Here is a 7,491-nt window from a genome sequence, read left to right on the forward strand (position 1 = left end):
GCTACCTCTTCAGCTTTCTGAGTTGCCAGGCTTTCAGTGGGACCGCCCAGGTTAATCTTAACAATTAACTTATTGAGCTGAAATTGTCTGTTTGCATATCTGCACCCTCACTAGACAGCACATATCATGAGATCAAGATCAAGTAACCAGTTTGTATGTATGTGTGTGTGTGTCTAGTACTAGGCACCATGAAAGTAGAGTTAAATAAAATAGGAAAATATAAATGTAAATAAAACCTCTACTTATAAGTAGTAAGACACATTAGAAATTATTATCCTTCTGGAGGACGATCCAAGATGGCCGTTTAGGAACAGCTCAGTATTGCAGCTCCCAGTGAAAGCACAGAGGGTGAGTGGACGCCGCGTTTTTATTGCCCACAGACTAGGAAATTCCCGGGCAGAGGAGCTCCACGGTCGCCAGCGCGGCTGTTTCGGCCAGCGCGGCTGTGCCGGCCAGCGCCACTGCTTTGCCCCGCGCGTGCGGCTGCTTTGTTGGCGCCCCGGAGCCGCGGTTCTCCATACAAAATACACCGGTCCGGGTGCCCTTTTGGCTGGCGATTGGAGCCACGGGAAGTCGCCCATTCGTTGGTTCAAAGGGGACTGAGCAGAGAACCAGGACAGTAGATTCCAGGGCAAAAAAAAAAAAAAAAGCTCCACAAACCTCAGTGCTGCTGTTTAAGCCAGCGCAGTGAGTGGCCGCAGGGGAAAACAAACAGACCCCGGCGCCTCTTCAACAGGCGACTGGAACACCAACTTAAAAAATGAGCTGAGGCAGGGAGCCAGGCGATCAGGCTCGGCTGGTCCCACCCCCACAAAAGAACAGCAACCAGAAACTCTGGACTGAGACTTTCACAGCAAGCGCAGCTGAACCAGGGACGGTCCAGCTATGTGGGGGAGGGGCGTCCGCCATTACCGAGGCAGCCTGCCGTTGCCAAGGCAACCCGCCATTGCTGAGGCAGCCCGCCGTTGCCAAGGCAACCCGCCACAGCAGAGACACTCTGCCTCAACAGACACGGGCCACCATCGCCAAAGCAGTTCTAACTACACCCATATAAACAGGACTGCAGGGAAGTTCACTCAGCAGCGGGGCGGAGCCCACAGCAGCCCAGCAAAGCTGCTATAGGCCGACAGTGACTAGGCTGCCTCCTTGCTGGGCTGGGCAGGTCTGAAGGAAAAAAAAAAAAAAAATAGAAGGCCGCAGCATAACGGAAACTCATAAATAAAGCCCTAAATCCCTGGGACAGAGCACCTGGGAACAAAAAGCAGTTTATGAGTTCTGCTGCAGCAGACCTAAAAGTACCTGCCCAGCAGCTCTGAATGAACAACAACAGAGCTCACAGCTCACCATTTGAGCTCCTATAAAGAAGAGACCGTCTCCTCAAGCAGCTCCCTGACCCCTATATATCCAAGAAGACACCTCATAAAAGAGAGATCAGATTGACACTAGGCGGGTATCCTTCTGGGACAAAGATAGCAGCAGAAGAAAACTGGTAACAACCCTTGCTGTTCAGCAGCTGCTGCAGGTGAACCCCAGACAAGCAGGGCCTGGAATGAACCTCAGCAGACCTACAGCAGAGGGGGCCAGACTGTCAGAAGGAAAACCAAGAAACAGAAATAACCTCATCATCAACAAACAGAACGTCAATCTGAAATATTTGAGACCCAATCTGAAAGCCAGCAACTACAAAGTCCACAGGTGGATAAATCCTTAAAGATGGGAAGAAACCGGCGCAAAAAGGATGAAAACACCCGAAACCAGAACACCTCTCCTCCTAAAAGGGATCACAACTCTTCACCAGCAAGGGAACAACGTTGGATGGAGAACGAGTGTGATGAAATGACAGAATCAGACTTCAGAAGGTGGGTACTAAGAAACTTCTGTGAACTTAAAGAACATGTTCTAACCAAATGCAAAGAAACTAAGAACCTTGAAAAAAGATTTGATGAAATGCTAACGAGAATGGACAAAATAGAAAGGAATATAAGTGAATTGATGGAGCTGAAAAACGCAACACGAGAACTTCGTGAAGCATGCACAAGTATCAACAGCCGAATTGACCAAGCAGAAGAAAGGATATCAGAGGTCGAAGATCAACTCAATGAAATAAAACGGGAAGGCAAGACTGGAGAAAAAAGGGTAAAAAGGAATGAACAAAGTCTCCAAGAAATGTGGGACTATGTGAAAAGACCTAATCTATGTTTGATAGGCGTACCCGAATGCGATGAAGAGAATGAATCCAAGCTGGAAAATACTCTTCAGGATATTATCCAGGAAAACTTCCCCAACCTAGCAAGGCAGGCAAACATTCAAGTCCAGGAAATACAGAGACCACCACAAAGATATTCGTCAAGAAGAGCAACCCCAAGGCACATAATCGTCAGATTCACCGGGGTCGAAATGAAGGAGAAAATACTAAGGGCAGCCAGAGAGAAAGGTCGGGTTACCCATAAAGGGAATCCCATCAGACTCACAGCAGATCTCTCAGCAGAAACCCTACAAGCCAGAAGAGAATGGGGGCCAATATTCAACATCCTTAAAGAAAAGAACTTTCAACCCAGAATCTCCTATCCAGCCAAACTAAGCTTCATAAGTGAAGGAAAAATAAAATCCTTTGGGAACATGCAAGTACTCAGAGATTTCGTCACCACCAGGCCAGCTCTACAAGAGCTCCTGAAAGAGGCTCTACACATATAAAGGAACAACAAGTACCAGCTCAACTAAAGGGCAAAACACCCAGCTAGCACCAAAATGGCAGTATCAAATTTACACATAACAATATTAACCCTAAATGTAAATGGACTAAATGCCCCAATCAAAAGACACAGACTGGCAAATTGGATAAAAAGACAAAACCCATCGGCGTGCTGTATCCAGGAAACCCATCTCACATGCAAGGACACACAAAGGCTCAAAATAAAGGGATGGAGGAAGATTTACCAAGCAAATGGAGAGCAAAAAAAAGCAGGAGTTGCAATTCTCATCTCTGATAAATTAGACTTTAAAGCAACAAAGATCATAAGAGACAAAGAGGGACATTACATAATGGTAAAAGGATCAATGCAACAAGAAGAGCTAATGATCCTAAATATATACACACCCAATACAGGAGCACCCAGATACATAAGGTAAGTTCTTAATGACTTACAAAGAGACATAGACTCCCACACAATAATAGTGGGAGACTTTAACACCCCATTGTCAACATTAGACAGATCAACCAGACAGAAAATTAACAAGGATATCCAGGACTTGAACTCAGACCTGGACCAAGCAAACCTAATAGACAATTACAGAACTTTCCACCCCAAATCCACAGAATATACATTCTTCTCAGCACCACATCACACCTACTCTAAAATTGACCACATAATTGGGAGTAAATCACTCCTCAGCAAATGCAAAAGAATGGAAATCGTAACAAACAGTCTCTCAGATCACAGTGCAATCAAGTTAGAACTCAGAATTCAAAAACTAACTCAGAACCGCACAGCTTCATGGAAACTGAACAACTTGCTCTTGAATGTTGACTGGATAAACAATGAAATGAAGGCAGAAATAAAGATGTTCTTCGAAACCAACGAGAATGAAGACACAACATACCAGAATCTCTGGGACACATTTAAAGCAGTCTCTAGAGGAAAATATATAGCAATAAGTGCCCACATGAGAAGCAAGGAGAGATCAAAAATTGACACCCTATCGTCAAAACTGAAAGAGCTAGAGGAGCAAGATCAAAAAAACTCAAAGTCTAGCAGAAGACAAGAAATAGCTAAGATCAGGGCAGAACTGAAGGAGATAGAGACACAAAAAACCCTTCAAAAAATCAATAAATCCAGGAGCTGGTTTTTTGAAAAGATCAACAAAATAGACCACTAGCCAGATTAATAAAAAAGAAAAGAGAGAATAACCAAATTGATGCAATAAAAAACGATAAAGGGGATATCACCACAGATTCCACAGAAATTCAAACCATCATCAGAGATTATTACAAACAACTCTATGCACACAAACTAATAAACCTGGAAGAAATGGATAAATTCCTGGACACTTGCCTCCTGCCAAGCCTAAACCAGGAAGAAGCCGAAACCCTGAACAGACCCATAACAAGGTCTGAAGTTGAGGCAGCAATTAAGAGCTTACCACCCAAAAAAAGCCCAGGTCCAGATGGGTTCACAGCTGAATTCTACCAGACATACAAAGAGGAGCTGGTACCATTTCTTCTGAAACTATTCCAAACAATACAAAAAGAGGGAATTCTTCCAAAATCATTTTATGACACCAACATCATCCTGATTCCAAAACCCGGCAGAGACTCAACAAGAAAAGAAAACTTCAGGCCAATATCCATGATGAACATAGATGCAAAAATCTTCAATAAAATACTGATAAGCCGATTGCAACAGCACATCAAAAAGCTTATTGACCATGTTCAAGTAGGCTTCATCCCGGGGATGCAAGGCTGGTTCAACATACGCAAGTCTATAAACATAATTCACCACATAAACAGAACCAAAGACAAAAACCACATGATTATCTCAATTGATGCAGAGAAGGCCTTTGACAAAATTCAACAGCCCTTTATGCTAAAAACACTGAATAAGCTAGGTATCGATGGAACGTATCTCAAAATAATAAAAGCTATTTATGACAAACCAACAGCCAATATCATACTGAAGGGCAAAAACTGGAAGCATTCCCCCCGAAATGTGGCACCAGACAAGGATGCCCTCTCTCACCACTGCTATTCAATATAGTATTAGAAGTTCTAGCCAGAGCAATCAGGCAAGAAAAAGAAATAAAGGGCATTCAAATAGGAAAGGAGGAAGTCAAATTGTCTCTATTTGCAGACGACATGATTGTATATCTAGAAGACCCCATCGTCTCAGCCCCAAACCTCCTGAAACTGATAAGCAAGTTCAGCAAAGTCTCAGGATACAAAATCAATGTGCAAAAATCACATGCATTCCTATACACCAATAACAGACTTAAAGAGAGCCAAATCAAGAACAAACTTCCATTCACAATTGCCACTAAGAGAATAAAACACCTAGGAATACAACTAACAAGGAATGTAAAGGACCTCTTCAAGGAGAACTACAAGCCACTGCTCAACGAAATAAGAGAGGACACAAACAGATGGAGAAACATTCCATGTTCATGGGTAGGAAGAATCAATATCGTGAAAATGGCCATACTGCCCAAAGTAATTTACAGATTCAGCGCTATCCCCATCAAGCTACCAATGACCTTCTTCGCAGAACTGGAAAAAACCACCTTAAACTTCATATGGAACCAAAAGAGAGCCTGCATAGCCAAGTCAATTCTAAGCAAAAAGAACAAAGCGGGGGGCATCACACTACCGGACTTCAAACTATACTACAAGGCTACAGTAATCAAAACAGCATGGTACTGGTACCAAAACAGAGATATAGACCAATGGAACAGAACAGAGGTCTCGGAGGCAACACAACATATCTACAACCATCTGATCTTTGACAAACCTGACAAAAACAAGCAATGGGGAAAGGATTCCCTGTTCAATAAATGGTGTTGGGAAAGCTGGCTAGCCATGTGCAGAAAGCAGAAACTGAACCCCTTCCTGACACCTTACACTAAAATTAACTCCAGATGGATTAAAGACTTAAACATAAGACCTAACACCATAAAAACCCTAGAAGAAAATCTAGGCAAAACCATTCAGGACATAGGTGTAGGCAAAGACTTCATGGCCAAAACACCAAAAGCATTGACAACAAAAGCCAAAATAGACAAATGGGACCTAATCAAACTCCACAGCTTCTGCACAGCAAAAGAAACAATCATTAGAGTGAATCGGCAACCAACAGAATGGGAAAAATTTTTTGCAGTTTACCTATCTGACAAAGGGCTGATATCCAGAATTTACAAAGAACTAAAACAGATTTACAAGAAAAAAACTAACAAGCCCATTCAAAAATGGGCAAAGGATATGAACAGACACTTTACAAAAGAAGACATACATCAGGCCAACAAACATATGAAAAAATGCTCATCATCACTGGTCATCAGAGAAATGCAAATCAAAACAACATTGAGATACCATCTCAAGCCAGTTAGAATGGCGATCATTAAAAAATCTGGAGACAACAGATGCTGGAGAAGATGTGGAGAAATAGGAACACTGTTACACTGTTGTTGGGAGTGTAAATTAGTTCAACCATTGTGGAAGACAGTGTGGCGATTCCTCAAGAACCTAGAAATAGGAATTCCATTTGACCCAGCAATCCCATTACTGGGTATATATCCAAAGGATTATAAATCGTCCTACTATAAGGACACGTGCACACGAATGTTCATTGCAGCACTATTTACAATAATAGCAAAGACCTGGAACCAACCCAAATGCCCATCGCCGATAGACTGGATAGGGAAAATGTGGCACATATACACCATGGAATATTATGCAGCCATCAAAAACGATGAGTTTGGGTCCTTTGTAGGGACATGGATGAACCTGGAAACCATCATTCTCAGCAAACTGACACAAGAGCAGAAGATCAAACACCGCATGTTCTCACTCATAGGCGCGTGTTGAACAATGAGAACACATGGACACAGGGAGGGGAGCACTACACACTGGGGCCAGTTGGGGGGAAATAGGGGAGGGACAGTGGGGGGTGGGAAGTTGGGGAGAGATAGCAAGGGGAGAAATGCCAGATGTAGGTGATGGAGAGGAAGGCAGCAAATCACACTGCCACGTGTGTTCCTATGCAACAATTTTGCATGTTCTTCACATGTACCCCAAAACCTAAAATGCAATAAAATAAATAAATGGGAAAAAAAAATTATTATCCTTCTAACTGGGGTTTCTATTTCTACTGTCGCTTTTTTTCAATACATTCTCCAATTCTTTGAGTGACTGAGGCAGGGCAGGAATCGGACTGGGGGTGGGGAAACCAAAGTAAATATTTACTTAGAATAAGAAAATCAATAACAACAAATTAGAGATTTTAAAAAAGATAAATACCACAAATATTTTAGAAATTCAGTAAAATGATATTTTAAATTAACTACCTGAACCATCGCTATGTTTTTCCTATATTTTTAGTTTTACATTTTTTATTGCCTTGTCATTTGACAGGATGAGAATGAATAATGTGCTATTCCCTTCAAGCAAAGTTAGTCAACATTTATTTTTTATTATTGGAAGCTTAGAAAAGTTATTGCAGTTTCACGATTTGTTGTTGGTAATAATGTCAATTTTTAGTTCTATTAAATTTGGGGAAACTTGTCATGAGGTAGGTTCTTATGTGAACTCTGATTTCAGGGCACTTCAATTTTTCTTAGGCAGTAACTAACCTTAAATAGTCTTTAAGTTGCTAAAAATCATTAACCTGTTTGTTGTCGAGTTCTTCTTGTAAAGGTATGAGTTCTAGATTATCTTTATAGATGCCAATATTTTATGTCACATCAGTTAAACATTTTGAAAAGTTTCAATGTGTTTACATGGTT

At 41.8% G+C, this 7,491-nt stretch overlaps 1 long non-coding RNA gene across 1 annotated transcript; it reads right to left on the reverse strand.

The window, feature by feature from the left end:
* Positions 1–200: 200 nt before the first annotated feature.
* LOC116530989 lies at positions 201–6,908 on the reverse strand. Its single transcript, XR_004260209.1, has 3 exons — positions 6,841–6,908; positions 2,189–2,193; positions 201–279 (listed from the first exon to the last, which is right to left on the reverse strand). It is a non-coding gene; the product is annotated as an uncharacterized LOC116530989 (long non-coding RNA).
* Positions 6,909–7,491: the final 583 nt, after the last annotated feature.

Source organism: Sapajus apella, unplaced genomic scaffold (genome assembly GCF_009761245.1).
Source record: "Sapajus apella isolate SASKATOON/1434 unplaced genomic scaffold, GSC_monkey_1.0 scaffold3, whole genome shotgun sequence".
NCBI classification, from domain to species: Eukaryota; Metazoa; Chordata; class Mammalia; order Primates; family Cebidae; genus Sapajus; species Sapajus apella.